Source organism: Manis javanica, chromosome 3, assembly GCF_040802235.1.
Source record: "Manis javanica isolate MJ-LG chromosome 3, MJ_LKY, whole genome shotgun sequence".
NCBI lineage: Eukaryota > Metazoa > Chordata > Mammalia > Pholidota > Manidae > Manis > Manis javanica.
In genome coordinates, this window is record NC_133158.1 from 16,351,477 (window position 1) to 16,370,359 (window position 18,883).

Consider the following 18,883-nt stretch of genomic DNA (forward strand, 5'->3'; position numbering starts at 1 on the left):
TGGCATTAATCCCTGGGAGGAATCATATGTATAGAGCATCTACTCTGTGCATTTCCTATCACTTCTCACAGCAACAAATCAGCTTCATCATTCCCATCTGAAGGATGAGGAAAATGACATTGGGCATGTAACCTAATAAAACATCACTTTATCTGTAAACTGGGAATGCTAGTACCTACCTCATGGGTGTGTTGTGAAAATTATATGGGATAACACATGTACAACTTAACTGTATGACAAGAGCATAGCTACTGTTAAGCCTTATCATTATTATTTCTACTAATAAGACCACAGAGAAAGCAACCCCCAAACCTTTGTTTTTTCGACTATTTCACATGACCTCCAAATAACAGGAGTCACAATTTTTCCAGAGGCATGAGAACATTATAGGTAGTTTATTATCATATCACTTTGCATTCCATTCCAACTACTTATAAACTTGATTTACGCCCTGATTAGACTTCAATCTTCTAGCGAATGGAACCCAGGTCTGATACTGTGGTATTTCCATTGCCGAGAATATTATAGGTAGCAATTTAATAAATTAGTAATTTGTAAATAATTCATTTAATAAATGAAGAGCATGTGAAAAACCAAGGAAGTAAGAATGAATATATAGTGTGCTTGTACACACTTGCAGGGTAGCACTGAAGAGAATGAGAGAAGGGGAGGGTACTGAATGGAGTGGACAGTGGTCACTGGAAGAGTTATTAAGCAGGTAAGTGTTCAGATCTTAACTATTCAGATCTTGTGACATGGACAGTAGAAAACCATTTTTTCTATTTTTTTTATTCCAGTAAAATAGGTATTACATAAAATTTGCCATTAACTCAGTGGCACTAACTGCATTCACAATACAGTGCAATGATCACCACTATTTACAAAACTTTTCATCACCCCAGAGACCCTGTAACTATTAAGCAATAACCCTATTCTTCTCCTCTCCCCAGCCCTTGATAACCTCTAATCTATTTTCTGTCTCTATGTACTTGCTATTTTCTACACAATTCATGTAAGTGGAATCCTACAGTATTTGTCTTTGTGTCTGGCTTATTTCACTTAGCTAATGTTTTCAAGGTTCATCCACATTGTAGCATGAGAACATTATAGGTAGCAATTTAATAAATTATCATTATTATTTCTACTACTAAGACCACAGTGTGCACATTTTTAAGCAGAGTGGACTAGAGAACAGTATCTTGTAAAGAGCAGTATCAAAAAGAGCATGTTGGTGAGATGGTAGATTTTATTATTCTTGTGTAGAGCCTTTAATACTTTCCAGTGGCTAGAAACCTAAACATTTCACAAGTATGTCATCAAATTTTGATCAATACATAGGACTTATATTTGTTAAGACTAAGGGCACATATAGTTTCCAGTAAAACCTGTGAGACAGTGACACCTATTGCAGTGACATGGACAAAAGTAGCATACAACTGCTGGGAGAAAGGGCAGGGGTAGTAAATGCCAAGTTGGAAGGCAAGCGAAGGGTGTGGTAACTGGAGGTCTTTAGAGGCTAGCATCATTATGCTGCAGCAGTGGTTGTGCAGTCATTATTGCTGACTTGTTTACTATCTTGTAGAGACTTTTAATACTTTCCAGTGCTGCTAAAAATGCTAAAATTGCAGTGTGTGGTATGTATACATAAGATATGAGAACTAACATACCTACGATCATAACACTTTGTGAAAAGTCAACTCTACATGCCAGAGACAGAGAGAAAGAGAGAGAAAGGGAAGAGAGAAAATGAAAGAAACAATAATGTTACATTGTGCAAGTGATTCTGACTGCCATTTCAACCAATAAGTTTATGCTCCAAAGTGGATATGACTGAGAAATATGCATCTATTTTCTCAGTTTCCATGTGTGACCTTATTGTGTAAGAATGTGAGTTTAGGGTTTAAAAATAAGAATTTTCTTTTTTTTAAATTGAAGGACAGTTGGTATACAATATTATATTAGTTTCAAGTACACAACACATTGGTTCAACAGTTACCCATATTATTACTCACTCCCACTAGTGTGGCACTATGTCAAAATAGGAAGATGTTACAGAATCACTGACTATATTCTCCATGCTATACTGCTATCCTTGTGACCAACTTATATTACGATTGAGAATTTTTATGCCCCTTTATGCCCCTTTCTCTCCCTCACCACCCATCCCAACCCTCCCACTGAAACCACCCATCTCTTCTCAGAGAGTCTATTCCTGTTTTGTTCATTCTGTTTTGCTTTGTTTTTATATTCCACAAATAAGTGAAATCATATGGTATTTGTCTTTCTCTGCCTGGTTTATTTCACTGAGCATAATACCCTCTAGATCCAGGCATGTTGTTGCAAATGGCAGGATTTCTTCTTTTTTTAATGGCTGAATAATTTTCCATTGTGTGTATGTACCACATCTTCTTTATCCATTCATCTATTGATGGACATTTAGATTGCTTCCATATCTTGGCCTTTGCAAAATTGCAGCTATAAACATAGGGGTGCATATATCTTTTTGAATTAGGGATTTTGTTTTCTTCAGGTAAAATTCTAGAAGTGGAATTACTCGGTTGAATGGTATTTCTATTTTTAGTTTTTTGAGGAACCTTCATACTGCTTTAAAAATAAGTATTTTCAATGCAAGCTCTGATATTATTCTTTTATGAACTAGGACAAGTAACCCCAAAATTTGTATGGAGCCACAAAAAGCCTTGGATAGCCCAAGCAATTTTGAGAAAGAAAAACAAGGCTCGGGTTATCATACTCCTGATTTCAAGCTATACTACAATGCTACAGTAACCAAAATAGTACGGTACTGACACAAGGAGAGACATATAGATCAATGGAATAGAATCAAGAGCCCAGAAATAAACCCAGGCCTATATGATCAATTAATGGTGACAAAGGAAGCAAGAATATACAATGAGGACAAGGCAGTCTTTTCAGTAAATGGTGTTGGGAAAACTGAACATTTACATGCATGAATGAGACTGGACCACTGTCTTATACCATACACAAAAACAAATTCAAAATGGGTTAGAGACCTAAATATAAGATCTGAAACCATAAAACTCCTGGAAGAAAATAAAGGAAGTAAACTCTTGAATATCAGCATTCATAATTTTTTTCTAGATATATTTCCCCAGGAAAGGGAAACAAAAGCAAAAACTAACAAGTGGGATTATTTCAAACTAAAAAGCAAACTGTCATCAAAACAGAAAGGTAACATACTCTGTGGGAGCTCTATCATTTGCAAATGATATATCTGATAATGGGCTAATATCCAAAATTAATTAAAGAACTCATGCAACACATCAAAAAAAATCTGATTAAAAAATGGGCAGAAGATCAGAATAGACATTTCTCCAAAATAGACATCAGATGGCCAACAGACACTTGAAAAGATGTTCAAAATCACTAATCATCAGGAAAATGCAAATCAAAACCACAATGAGATATTGTTACCAGGAGATGCTGTTTTTCCTAGGATTGTGTCTTGGAGGCAACGAGAAATGAAGTCAGCAGAGAGGAGTACGGAGCAACCAGCACAGATTTTCATAAGAAGTGAAAAGGAATGAGAAAGAATTCCTCTAATCAGGAGGGGCTCCAAGGGAGGAAGCTGTTAGAGCTGCAGTATCCAGGGTTTATAAGCACAAACATGGAGTAAACCACACAAATGGCTGGGAGTTGTTGCTAGGGCCTGATGCTATGGCCGAGCTAAGATCAAAGGGAAGAGAAACTCCCCTTTTTCTCAGCCTGATTTTCCCAGATGTCTCCCAAGAACAGAACTTGACCCTAGTTCTCTTCTTCCTGCACCTTACCAGGACCTTGAGTTCTATCTGCCTGTGTCTGACTAACACCTGCCTCAGTCCCCCCTCAGAAGAGGTAAGCCTAACTGCCCTTAGGGAGAAGGGCGAAGACTACTCAAGTTACTTCCTGCTGACAACAGGCAATGGCTGGGGAATGGCAGTCTGGGTTCACTCTCTGAGTGGCCTATCTAGTGGCCCGCAATGAAAGTCGTGAGGGACTGTCATAGGGGGTTCCATGTGCATCACCACCCGGAGCTTGACTGATTCTAGGTGAAGGGAAACAAATTTATTTAGAAGACTAAGTAAACGTGGTCTGAATTAGCAGGGCTAGGAACAGCATTAGCAGAGGTCCAGGAAAGGGGAGTAGGAAGGATGCTCAGTTCCATGATTCTGAGAACTGCTGATAAATGTGAGGGCTCCATCAGTTAGTTTTTTTGCTGCCTGGCAGGGAAACAGGTCATAGAGATGTCTTAGCAGTGGCTGAGGTGGACAGGAGCACATGAAAGGAGGGTGCATCTAGGTTGCGGGGTTGCTGATGTGCATCTTTATCAGTGTGAGGGGTGGGTTGAAATCTTTGTCCAAGCAACATCTGGAGTCGGATTTTCTGTTCTGGAGGGAACAAACTTAACATGGAGATTAAGAATGCATGGCAGAATATGAGGACTAGGGACAGTAAGACTCCATCTGAAATGATGGGAGGAAAGCAGAATTCAGAATTCAGTGTGTTTTACACTGACTAGTATTAGAGTCTAATATCAATAAGGCTGCACTATTGAAACATAATTCTTTTCTCTCTAAAATGATCCTCATATTATTAGAGCTAACCATATTAAGACTAATTTGTAAAGTAAGCTTAGCTTCAAAACACTTAGTTTGATTATTTACATAAGTGTAGCAAGAACAGCAATTGATCACATAGGCTCTTTTAAATGTGCTTTGCTGGAACTTTTTGTAAGAAATTTCAGATTGAACTTTTAAAGGCTTCTTGAAGTCAGAAAAGCCAAGCCAGACTTGCCATCAGGTCTTGCCTACAGTACCTGTAGATTCGTGGGAATTCCTCTCTTCTCGAGGTTCCCTCAAGATATTCTGAGGTTGCTGCAGCTGCAAGGAAGTGACCTTGCTTACTCATTTGGTAGGGCTTCTGGGAACCCTGTAAGCGAGGTACCAGGCCAATTTTTACAGGGGGCTTTATTGGCTCTATAAAGTCAATCTTAGTTTCTTAAAGCTGTCTGGTCATATCTGAATCTATGCATGTGTCTCTCAAATATGACATTCCAGTTAAAGCCTTGGTAATACAACTAGTGTCTTTAATTGGCCTGGTCACAGGGAGAATAGATTCTTACTGAACTTGTACAAATAAAAATGTTGCCACAAAAATATAAAAATACTGAGAGTTTCTAAATTCTGGAAGTATCAGGTAGAGAGTAAGGTAAATGTTTCAGTTCTGCTTTTAAAGTGTAATTATTTACTGACTGTTGTAAGTCAGCTTAAGAGAAAAAAGTTAAAACTTTTTTTTTTTTTTGAGAGGGCATCTCTCATATTTATTGATCAAATGGTTGTTAACAACAATAAAATTCAGTATAGGGGGTCAATGCTCAATGTACAATCATTAATCCATCTCAAGCCTAATTCTCATCAGTCTCCAATCTTCTGAAGCATAACAAACAAGTTCTTACATGGTGAACGAATTCTTACATAGTGAATAAATTCTTACATGGTGAACAGTACAAGGGCATTCATCACAGAAACTTTCGGTTTTGATCACGCATTATGACCTATAAACAATCAGGTCAAATATGAATATTCGTTTGATTTTTGTACTTGATTTATATGTTGATCCCACATTTCTCCTATTATTATTATTATTTTTATTTTTAATAAAATGCTGAAGTGGTAGGTAGATGCAAGATAAAGGTAGAAAACATAGTTTAGTGCTGTAAGAAGGCAAATGTAGATGATCAGATGATCAGGTGTGTGCCTATGGACTAAGTATTAATCCAGGCTAGACAAGGGCAGCAAGACATCCACGGATGCAGAAGATTTCTCTCAAAGCAGGGGGGGTGAGGTTCTGAGCCTCACCTCTGTTGATCCCCAAATTCTCACCTGATGGCCCCCCTGCGACTGTGCCTGTCTTAGGTTGTTCCTCCCTTGAGGAATCTTACCCGTCTCTGGCTAACCAGTCATCTTCCGGGGCCATACAGGGAAATGTAAAGTTGGTAAGTGAGAGAGAAGCCATATTGCTTGCAAAGGTTAGCTTTTTACTTCTTTGCAGATTTATGCCCTGTGGCTTCTATGCCCAGCACTTGTCTCGAGGTATCTTTACCACCTGGAGGAATTATGATACTTGGTAAATTTGATATGAGGCACGAATTCTATTTAAGGGTTGTAATTAGGAAGGAAGAAGAAAAGCTATAGATGTAGCATATGAAGGAAACATGGGAGGTTTGATTATTTCTTTGACATATCTTCTTGTATAGTACCTTAAGTATGTATAGGTTTTAAACTACTAACTAATTTGCACACACATATTAACATAATAGGAATACGGTGACATAAACAAAGCAAATCTATAATTACCATCCATCTCCAGTGAAGCCAAGAAAACCATTTAGGCACCCTAGGCATTTGTGAAAATTTATCTATGATATGATGGATATTGTCCAACTGTACTTGAACCCTCAGACAAATTAAAGCAGCCCATTTCTGGGATCTGTTCACATCCCATATGTTCTTTTAACCATAGATAGTCTATAGTCATGAGATTTTGGAGTGCTACAACTTGCACCCCTCCCAACTCCTGTTTGAGTTCCAACAGTACAGATCCGGTCAAATTCGTTGTCTCACTGTATGCACATGCCAGCCTAGACATCTCCCTCCTCATTCCTATGGCAAGTCCAGGAGACGGTGGGCTGGATGCAGCCACAACCGCAGCATCGTCCGGATCCCTGTGGAGGCTTTTTGATGATCATCCCCTGGCACAAGTCCTCCAGAGAGTGCTGATGCCGGAAGCTCCTCCTCATATCGTATCTTAGTTCATTTTCTGGGTATCCAAGCTAGGCCTTGATCTTCTGCATAGAAACAAACAGACCCTTTGCCCACACTTTGACATGCCCTCTATACCACTGTGCAGAACTCATTGGAGGTCAGCACACAGTAACTGCTTTTTTTTTTTTTTTTTATTTAAGAGAAAGGAATATTATCAGAAAAGAGTACCTCCATAGCTGATCATCTGACACCCTTTAAGTGATCAACATTAAGGATATTTAAAGCATGAGTTGATCTTTGATTTACCAATAGTTTTATCCTGTTAAGGAGTAATCCCCCTTTTCTTTCTTTCTTTCTTTCTTTTTTTTTTTAATTTTTAATCTACACTTACATGAAGAATACTATGTTTACTATGCTCTCTCCTATATCAGGTCCCCCCTAACAACCACATTACGGTTACTGTCCATCAGCTTAGCAAAATGTTGTAGAGTCACTACTTGTCCTCTCTGTGTTGTGCAGCCCACCCTCCCCTTTCTCCCTCCCCCCCATGCATGCTAATCTTAATACCCCCCTTCTTCTTCCCCCCCCTATCCCTCCCTGCCCACCCTTAAAAAAAAACTTTTTTTTAAGATCAGCAACATTTGAAACAAAAAGTCGTAAAAACTAAAATCATCTTCTTCAGTTTACTCAATCTTATTTAATTAATTCTTGCTCTGTTTCAAGTCAACTTAGTTCTTCACTATTTCCAGAGTAAGACACTAACTATAATTGACAAGACCTGGAGTGGAAATGGTTAGAGATCTGATGAGAATTCACCATGACACAACTGACAAGGAAATCTGGTTATTACTGTTAACACATAACAGTTTAAAGATCTAAAGTTCAGCATTATTCACTTGACAAAGCTTCCCAATTACATGTCAAATAAGTAAGCTGAATTAGCTGAATTATTTCTCCCTTATGAGGAGAAAAATCCTCTGATATGTTCAAGGGGCCCTCTGGAAAATCTCAAGAGTTAACTAGAGGTAAAAGTACCTTTTTGAATTTGATTTTGGGAACCTGTCAAAAGGAAGTTTTTTTAAGGCACTTGTCTAAATAGGATTACAGGCCACTATGAAACAATATTTATCCATTTCACCAAAGTGACAAAGATTTTAAAGGCAGATACGGAGGTTACATACTTGTTAGCAAATTTAGCTCTTAGCTTTTTTAATAGTAAGATTTTATTTTCTTAAATACTCAAACACCTTATTGAGACGTTAAGCATGAGAAACCATTCCGATAAAACAATTAGAAAAACCCTTCACAATCTCTCTATTTAAGGGCAGACCAGTAGTTCAAGAAAACTTTGTCCTTTTAACAAAGTGAAATTCTAATCTTTTGGTGTACCTGATATTATACCTCATTTACTTTCTTCCACAAGCCTTTTACAACTTTCTTCTTACATTCAGCCTTTTTCCTCTTGAAATCACCAGCTTTACTTTAGAACAAAATTATCTTCTCTTCTCTTTATATCAGTCAAAATAGCTAATATCAGTAAAAAAATAACAAGTAGTGAGGATGTGGAAAAAGGCAATATTACACTGCTGGTGGGAATGTAAATTGGTGCAGCCACTATGGAAAGCAGTATGGAGGTTTCTCAAAAAACTAAAAATAGCAATACCATAGACCCAGTAATTCCACTTCTGGGAATTTACTCAAAGGAAATAAAATCACTAATATAAAAAGATATATGTACTCTTATGTTTATTGCAGCATTATTTAAATAGCTAAAATATGGAAGCAACCTAAATGTCCATTGATACATGAATGGACAAAAAAAATGTGGTATGTATATACAATGAAATATTATTCAGCCATAGGAAGGAATGAAATCTTGCCATTTGCAACATGGATGGACCTAGAGGTAATGCTGTCAAGTGCAATGAGTCAGAGAAAGACAAATATCATGATTCCACTTGTATAAGGAAATGAAAAAATAAAACAAATGAACAAACAAAACTGAAATAAACTCATAAACACAGAGAACAGACTGGAGGTTGCCATAGGGAAAGGGGATGGCAGGATGGGTGAAATAAGTGAAGGAGAAAAAAATAGAATGCTTGATATCTCTGGGCAATGGTTATATAAGTGTATACATGTGTCAAAATTCATTACACACACACACAGTACTTTTCATACAATGTGGTCATGAAAGAGAAGCTACTACTTCATCTGGGCCCCAAATGAAGAAATATCAATGTGTTCCAAAGTCAGCTGTGTTGGAATTAGTGATACTGTGTATCACATTTTAATGTGGGGCACACCTCTAATACATTTTCTGGCATATTTTTGACCAGACACAATTTTCACCTAATGATCTGACTTTAGAACTAACCCCTCCTCCAATTCTAGATTCGCCTTCATTACAGGATATGGTGGAAAAGCCTTAGTTAGCATCCTGCAAGGTTTCCTGAAGATAGTTTGCAGTGCTGTTGAGATTTTGGGGTGACAAGCAGCAGAAGCTAACTAGAGCTAGCTCAAGCTTAAGGAAAGATTAAGCATTGGTTCTGGGTATTTTATAAAACTGTGCATTTGTGCATGCAGGTCTGACGAGGCAAAGGTCACAGTGCGTGCCTTTCAAGAAGACAGCAGACTTTCTTCTAAGTGTGTCTCAGGCTGTAATGTGTACCTTATTAAAAATGTGCCCTTACTTAGTAGGTCTGGACTGGAGCCTGAGATTGTGTATTGTGCATCTAGCTCCCAGGTGCTATGGATGCTGTGGGTTCTCTTACACCATCTGAATTCAAAATGCTATTTTGACACCATTCAGTTTCTGAGGCTTTCACTTCTCAATTTAAAATTTCTAAGAGGGGATGTAATTATCCTAGCTTGCGTCAGGCATACACCCCTGGATCCATCAGCCACACCTAACGGGGCCAGGTCATGAAATAGCACAATTCACTAGCATCTAAGTATTTACTCTGGCTTGTCACTGTGCTATGCATTTTATTCGTATTTTCTCCTTTAATCTGCACAATCAAATCTTTGGAAGTCAGAGGAGAAAACAGGGGCTTGGAAAAGCCAGTGTCTCTTCCAAGCTCACAGGGCTAGCAGGAGTTGGAGCTGGGCTTTGAACTCACTCCGCCCAACTCTGGAGGCCCTGTGCTCCACCAACTTTACGATTTTGCAGAGCGGGTGGGGTTCTTTGTGACAGGAGCAGGGGCGGGGGTGGTGGTGGGGAGAAAGCGGGGGTAGTTTTCAGAGGAAAAAGAATCCCTGTCACCTGGGCAGTTGTGCCCTCGACCATTTACTCTATCAGCACTGTGTAATATTTGTGGATCAATATTAAGGGGGGACCAGTTAAGTAACTTGAGTTCTATGGTTTCTTCAAAAAATAGTACCTTTTCCCACTGAAGTTCAGAAAAAGGACATAGATGTCATACAAGAAACTGTAACTGGGTAAAAGAACACCTGGCGTTTCATAATATATTTGTCTCGGCTGCTGCCTTAATCTTTGGGTCAAACATCTGCTCGGCCCTGAAGGGAGGCTTGCTCATCATCAAAAGGAATTTTGCTCACAGCTGACATGGCGGCAAACAGCCCCTTAAGGAAAGCAGGACATGTGTACAAAAACAAGACTGCCCTGTCAAAGATTTATAGGAACACTGCGACCAGATCTACGTCCACGAGAGTCGGTTAACCAAGGACAAGGAGTTTCACAGCTTCCCTCAAGCCCATGCGGACGCCCGGAGGTCCGAGCCCGCTGTGGCCCCTGCCCTCTGCCCGGCCTGCCCGCCTTCCCTGGAGCAAAGGAACCTGGGGTGGGGCTTCAGGACGCTGCCCGCCGCTCCTGGGCGCCGGCTTTCCGAATAATGATGCTTTCTGTCCCAAACGCCTGGTCTCTGACTCACCGGCCCCTCGTGCAGCGAGCGGCACGAGCTTGGACTTGACACCTAAGTGCAGCTGCGCGTGTGGCGGGCACACTGCGGTCAGAAGGGCCGGTTTCCACGCCGGCTCCTCCTAGTGAAGTGTGGCGCACGGGCAAGAGCCACAGGCGCCCCCGAGAAGGCGGACACACAGGTTCTCGGAGACGCCCGCCCAGCCCGCCTGAATTAACACCGGCCTGTTAACAAGGCTCCGGGGACGCAGAGCCCGGGGTACCCGACGTACCTGGGCCGCCTCAGCAGATCCGGGCAGCCACCGGGCTCACGCAGGTTCCTGCTCAGAGAACCTACTGGAACGGTTTGCCCCCCAGGCTGGGAGCGCACTGAGAGCCTGCTTCCTATAGGCTGCCGGGCGGGTGGCCGGAGAAAGGAGGGTGGGGATTGGCTGGCAGGAGGAGGGGTGGGGCAGGCAGCTCAGGGGTCCTCCGGCCCAGCCTCCCGTGTCAGTAGGCATGAGGAGCTGGGGGGTGGGAGGATCAGTGACTGGATTCCCCCCCAGCTATTCTGCACCAGTATGTTTCTTTTAAGCCTTCTGAGATGGATATAACATACCCAGGGTTGGCTCCAGTCCCTCCGTGGCAACACGAGCAGTACGGATTGCGTGTGCTTTCTTCCCAGCCATTGAAATACTGACTTCAGGCGCAAAATGAAGAGAGGAGGGACTGGGCCCTCTCAGTCTGTAATGTGCCTAAGCGTCAGGCGAGCACCTTGCACAAATGCGCATGGATTCAGGTTTGTCCTGAGCATACTCTGTTTTCAACATCCTGATCTGGTTGGGGTATCTTTTACTTCAGTGTCATTTTTCAAAGTAACTTTGAATGAGAACTTACCTCCTCCAACCCTTCGCTCAAGAATCTCTGCTGAGTAGAGATTCTAAAAAACAGCTAGAGCCAGTTAGTTTATAATGTTATCTTCTTAGAACCTCAAAAACACATCCTTGGTGTTTGGGTGATTTTTTTTTTCTTTTGGTATGTGTTACAGATTGAACTGTGCTTCTTCAAAAAGATGGAGTCCTAAACAACACATGTTGATGAGGTTGTGCAGAAAGGGGCAGCCTCCTACAATGCTGGTGGGAATGTAAATTGGTTCAACCATTGTGGAAAGCAGTATGGAGGTTCCTCAAAAAAATCAAAATAGGAATACCATTTGACCCAGAAATTCCACTCCTAGGGATTTACCCTAAGAATGCAGGAGCCCAGTTTGAAAAAGGCATATGCAACCCTATGTTTATCGCAGCACTATTTACAATAGCCAAGAAATGGAAGCAACCTAAGTGTCCACCAGTAGATGAATGGATAAAGAAGATGTGGTCCATATACACAATGGAATATTACTCAGCTATAAGAAGAAAACAAATCCTACCATTTGCAACAACATGGATGGAGCTAGAGGGTATTATGCTCAGTGAAATAAGCCAGGCGGAGAAAGACAAGTACCAAATGATTTCACTCACCTGTGGGGTATAAGAACAAAGAAAAAACTGAAGGAACAAAACAGCAGCAGAATCACAGAACCCAAGAATGGAATAACAGTTACCAAAGGGAAAGGGACTGGGGAGGATGGGTGGGGAGGGAGGGATAAGGGGAAAAAGGGGCATTATGATTAGTACACACAATGTAGGGGGCAGGGACATGGGGAAGGCAGTATAGTCTTATAGATAAGTAATGATTCTATAACATCTTACTACACTGATGGACAGTGACTGTAATGTGTGGGGACTTGATAATAGGGGAATCTAGTAACCACAATGTTGCTCATGTAATTGTATATTAATAATACCAAAAAAAAGAATATAAAGCTTGTTTTGATACCCCCCAAAAAAAGATGGAGTCCTAACTGCCAATACCTCAAAATATAACCTTATTTGGAAATTGGGTCTTAACAGGTGTAATCAAGTTTAGGGGAGTCCTAGAGTAATATAACTGGATGTCCTTATAAAAAGGGGATATTTGGACAGAGGGATATGCACACAGAAGGATGTCACGTGAAGATGGGAGGAGCCCAGGGTGATGGTTCTGGAAGCCAAAGAATGCCAAAGATTGCCAGCAAACCTCCAGAAGTCATGTTTCTGTTGTTTAAGGCACACAGTTCGTGGTTCTTTGTTATGGCAGCCCTAGCAGATGAATACAGTGTGTATATACTGTGCAATTTCACAAGCACTTATTGGATAAGAAATTGCTTGTAGATTCTAATGGGGCATATATAAATAAAACATGGTCCCTGATTTCTAAGAGCTCACAGACTAGTGGGGGAGGAGGGTGAATGTGCCCATACCCTGGGCATATACCAGTAATCCGGAAACGGGTGGGTTGTGTGAAGTATTAGGTAGTGCTCTGGGAAGGATCCATTTATGTGGGAGGGATCTGGGAAGTTTTCAGTGGGTAAGTACAATGTGAATTAGAAATTGAAACCGTTGTTCAAATCATTGAATTGCCTAAAAATCCATTGCCATGATTTAATGATTCATATAATTAAGAACCAAATTCCTCAAGCAGTAAAATTCAAGAGCCTTGGAATATTTCCCCCATCTCCATCTGCATGCAGCAATGTTATTAGAACAAATAATTGCTGACAATATATTCAATTTACTGAGCTCCAAGGAGCTGAAATTTGCTAATGTTTCAGGGCCACATGGGCAACATGATTTTTAAAGAACGAATTTCTGATGTTCTCAATCATTTTCATTGCACTGTGAATGGAAGCAAATCACTGGGGTTCAGAATATTGTTCTGCCAAGGAAATAATTTATGTTGCCTTTAGATAGAGATCTCAAAATAACAAATACCATTTGCAGAACATGCCACACAGAACACGGGAAGCATTGTCTTTATTCCAACTCAAGCTTGTAATTTCTTTTCTCAGAGCATCTCAGTAAAGGCCAAAAAAGGGGCTTTAGTAAAGCCAGTTGAAGCTCAGACTGTCCATTTGCCATTAGGACGAAGGTGCTAAGCCAGTGTCTTCCTTCCCTCCCTCTCTCCTTCCTTCCTTCCCTTTTCTTTCTTCTTTCCTTTCCTTCCTTCTTCCCTCCCTACTTCCCTTTTTCCCTTGTTACTCCATCAAAGCCATTGTCCCTGAACTGTGCTCACAGAAATGGCAGATTAATCCAGTAGATCTATTCCGTTTTGAAATTGTGAGCTCTCTGTATTAAAATGTCTGGTCACCTTTGATGGGGCAGGAGGACTGTCAGCTAAAATACAGGACATGCATGGGACATACACATACAAAAATTATTTGTATGTATCTCAACATCAAATTTAACTGTGCATTCTTTACTTTAATTTGCTCAATCTGGCAACTTTAAACATGACAACTTTAAACACAACACAAGTGAACTTACATTCTGGGGTAGATAAGCTTCAGTCGGCATCACTTTGTGAATGGGGAGCATGAATGAGACAGAGAGGACAAGACAAGAGCCTTAGAATCTTTCTGATCTTGGGTAGATTTACAGCCTTGTGCTTGATTATGTGACCCCAGGCAGTGCCTCTGAGCAGTTCCTCTGGGCTTCCTTTCTCTCATCTGTAAAATGGGTGTATAATGCCTCCTGATTGTTAGGATTGTTAGCACAGTATAGTGCTGAGCCACACTGGAGCTTGAGGCAAAAGGAATAATCAATAATACTGATCCTTTCTGTACTAAAATGTTGGTATTTTGTTATTCATGGATTTTTTTTTTTTGGCTAAAGTTTTGAATTTTTAAAAAGTCTGCATTAAAATATTGTTTATCTTGTCAACTGGGTTTTCTGTGCCTCCTTACATTTTGCATCTGGATATGCACCTCACTCACTACACCCTAATCTTGGCCCTGGCACCCAATAAATATGAAATATTAATATTTGCCACTTTAATTTCATTATTTAACTGTAAAAATAATGTTAAATATTATTAGCAATTCTCTTATATTCCACTTCCTTGCAATGTCACATTCGGAACAATAAGGACAATAAACATCTATGAGGGCTTACTGTGTTCTATCTAACTTCCTTAAGTGCATAGTTCTATTGAATCCTTACAATTCCATAAGATTGTTAACAATTATTATTTCTAGTTTATGGAAAAATAGTATTTTAAAAAACCTAAGCAATTTCCCCAATAAGACACAACTAATAAGTGAAAGTGCCAGGCATTCGAAATTGAATTTCTTTTCTTCAGGGTTAACTGAAGTTTGTACACATAGTATTTGAACTGAGTATCGGTGGTGGCCTGTCACAAACCTTCTGGCTGCAATAACCAAAGTAGGCCCCTAGGTGTCCTCATTAATCAACTTTGTAAGAGCTGGAATTGAAGGCCAGAAACACTACATTTTAACAAAGGTTTTCTCAGGAGTGCTCTCCCAGAGGAGCTTCCATACTTCCGTACCTGTTTTCAGACCAAACTGGGTCTGACCTAGAAGGTTTCTGGTCTGAAGAAAGGCTCTGGATTGAATAGGACCAACCCCTCCACGGATGGGGAGAGTGACACCCATCTCCCTAACACATCATCTCCTAGAGCTTCTCAATGATCTATTACTGTCTTACCTGTGCCCGGGACAGAGGCCTGGCAAGGTGGGTTGCGAGGAGTCCTTTATCTATGGGACATGCTCTGTACTTAATACTTTTGTTTGGAGCCCCTTATTGATTTTTTTCAGGATGCCCTAAATGTCCTGCTTTCCAGCTTTTCCCCCAGCAATAACAAAAATTTGATGGTTAAAGCTGTTTTTCAAATTTAGCTCAGCACCCTATATTTTCATTTGCTGAATGTGGCCACCCAACTGGCTGGCTTGTTTGCATTTTTAGAGACATGAAAAGGCAGGTACCAGTTTTTGAGCCAGCAGCAAGGCCATGTTTAGCAAGGGAGAGCCGCAGGGGGCAGGTTTATCGCCCAGTTTAAGGAGGTGCTCCATCTCCGGCTTCTGCAAGTGCACCGGGCCTTAGGGGAGAGCTCTGGCTGAAAGGTCAGCAAAACATCTTAATTGCATTGACTCCTCAGGTTAAATTTTGGTGCATCTTTTATCCATGCTGGACTCAAGTAGCACAGATTCATACTTCACAGAATTTCTCTTTTATGTATTTGTGAATTACAATCCAGGCTGGGTACCTTCTAGATATGGTATCTTGGGCAAAGCACTTAACCTCCCAAAGCTTTTGTTTGTTTTAATAATTGTAAACTTGCTTTTAGGATTAAATAAGCAGAAAAATAGTCTAAGGGCCAGGCACAACAGTGCCTGAAACATAACTAACTCTTGACAATGGCGGGTTATTTCAATAGTGTTGTCATTTTAGTGGCTAAACCAAGGCAAATGCAAACCTTCTGAATTCCAACTCTCTAGATCTCATTTGACACTTAACGTCACTTACCATCTTCTTTTCAGGACACAATTTATCTTAATGAACAACCTGAGAAGGACCAGCGGTTGTGCCTCACTGTTTATGTGCATTATCTTGTTTAACTCACAAACACCCTTATGCAATGTGTACTAGAGGGGAAACTGAGGCCCGGGGAGGTTAGAAAACTTACCTTAGTTCATACAACCACAGCAAGTGGTGAAGCTGGGATTGATTCCATGCCCAGCAGCCTGTCTCCAGCTCTGCCTGACTTCAAAGCCCACACGCTTAACCACTGCTGTATGAAGGTGGTGTCTGCCCAGACATTAGCTTCCATAAAGGCTTCTTGCATGGTAATTGAAGGGCTGCTGGAAATGCCCTTCCCCATCTCGGGCTGCCACTATCCCTGATGAGATCTTTCTCACTCTGGCTTCCCAATCTTTGATCTCCTTACGGAGCCAATTTCTTCTGAAAATGGGAGGAGACGACAACATAAAGAATGGTTTCTGGGAAAGGGTATGTGTTCATGTTGGGAGTGAGGCAGCAGTAGGAGGCTGCCCTGCTAGTTCAATTCACTACAGGAGGAGCCAGCCTGTGTAGTGCGTTCCTCAAATGCCTTTGGTCTTTTAGTCCACCCTTTTCGCAAAGGTAATTCCCGCCTAGTTGGCTACTAACTGGCTCTTCATTAGGAATATCTTCAAGCTACACCCTGATCACAAGTGTCTGAACTGCATGTTATGAAAACCCACAAACTGTAGGTGCCCTGCCTTGTCCTTTTCTGTCCTTATTTAACCTGAGCCTCCCCTTCTTCCTCCCTAGGCTGACTCTTGTTTGTTCCTGCCCTGACCTTTTCATTTTCTCTGGTTTCCATTTAAGAGAGGTGTTTGGTGAGCAACTCCTTTTTATTGTCAGTTAATAAAGAGCATGAGATATGGAGTCAGACAAAGGTAGGTTTGAGATTTAGCTTTACAACTTTTTTACTTCAAGGTCATGTAACTGATCCCAGGCAGTATTTCTGAGCCTCTCTCTCTTTCTCTCTATCCTTTTCTGGTATAAGACCACCTTTGTCATACTTGTATGGGAAAAACTGAATGAAGTAATGTTTGATAGCTCTTAGCCCACTGTTGAAACTACAGTGAGAATTTTCTTATTACCTGTTATTTCTTTAATTCTGGCATAATCTGTCCTCCTATTCCTCTAGTTTCTAAAACTGGCCAAGCTTCTTCAATTCTAGGGCCTTGGCCAATGCCATAATGCCATTCTCCTAACCCTGGAAGAGCTTTTCCTTTTTGTGTAACTGGATCTTCTTGTACCAGTCCCGAACCATCACCCACCCCAAAGGGCTCCCTTGTGTCCCACTGACCTAACGTCTTATCCACATCCCCTTTCTTCTCTCACCACTTTTGGCTTTCATAGGACTAATGATCATTTTCAGTTATTCAAATTATTCCTTTCTGTTTCTCACTCATTGGACTGTTGGCTTCAGGAAACCATTCTATCCTCATTGCCTAGGACTGACACGCAGAGTGGGCATCCTAATATTTGTTGGATAGATGGTTTTTCAAATCCCATACAATCTTGTCCCCACCCTCAGAAAACAATTGTCTCCCTCACTTCCCCTCTTCTTCTAAATTTGAGGAATCTCTGCTTTAAACACTGGAAGGCAGCACCAATAGAGGCTGATCCAACACCTTCTCCTAGGTAAGCCACCCAAGGTTTCTCAGGGGTGCCTGTGGGCAGTTTGGCTACTACAACAGCTATTTGTTGTGTGGGATCATCCCATACCTTGCAGTATATTTAATGTCCCTGGTTCCTAAATGCCAATGATACTTCCAAATCACTGGGAGATCCAAAACACAGCAACACCTTTCCAAATGCCCCACAGGGGGTGGTATGGCCCCACCTGAAAACCACAGCCCTTTTAAACCTTGGGCACTTCCATGAATGTAACAAGCATTCAAGAAGAGAGAATTCTCTAAAACTCAGAAGTTAGGTCAACTCCCTTCCCCTTCCTGGTCCAAGCACACCATTCCTGTCAAGGCTGCTGATACTCAAAAGCAAAAGGAGATGGAGAAAATGTGTTGTGTTTATGTTAAGAATCAGGTAAGTACTGCCAAAATAAATCTTGGTGCATATTTCCTATTTTCTTTTGCAGAGGAGATAGACTTCTTCAATGAATCATCAAAAGTAGAAAAGGTTGAAAGTGTTAGAAGGATTTTCTGGCATCAGGCTCAGATTGTAACATGAGAATAATCTCAGATTCACTCTTTCCAAAGAGACTCAAGAGTGAAGCCCACAAGCACATATATATGATAAGGTGCAATTCTGAGAAGACTCCTCAGAGCTGTGGTAGAAGAGCATATAAACTTCCTATTGCTATAGTGTCCTGAGCAATCAGAAGTAAGGGAGGATCAATAGATATTTTCAGTGCTATGGATCAATATTTAGTTCATTATCTTTATCTGTGATTGTAACAAATATATTCACTGGCTTGAGACATTTTATTGACTGGAAAACAATTTTAAAATGTACTAGGTCCACTGAAGAGCTCACAAGCAGTCAGTAATGCAGCCTGCTGGGCAGCCACCTAAGCCTAAGTAGTAACCTAGATAAGGGTTATCTTGACTCGTGTTCTGACCGAGGCTAGCCTCTTTACCTTTCTACCACTGGTAATGAAAGAAAATTAGGTCCATATCTTGAAGAAGTAATGCACAAGGACAGCTGAGCTTAGCATATCTTCACTCAATTTTCATTAATATGTAATTTAAAAAATCCTCTCAGCTACCCTTAGTGTAGAGAAATTGCTCATGGAACAAGGTGGTAGTAGTTTAGGCTTTAGAGTTTGACAAGTCACAATCTATCTCCTGCTTTTC

General features: G+C 40.8%; 1 protein-coding gene across 1 annotated transcript in view; it reads right to left on the bottom strand.

Annotated features, from left to right (window-relative positions):
* LMOD3 (leiomodin 3) overlaps positions 1 to 10,953 on the bottom strand; it is a 48,248-nt gene extending 37,295 nt beyond the window's left edge. The window contains exon 1 of the mRNA XM_073230888.1: positions 10,935 to 10,953. The gene's annotated coding sequence lies outside the window, so the exon portion shown is untranslated. The remainder of the gene's footprint in view (positions 1 to 10,934) is intronic.
* Positions 10,954 to 18,883: the final 7,930 nt, after the last annotated feature.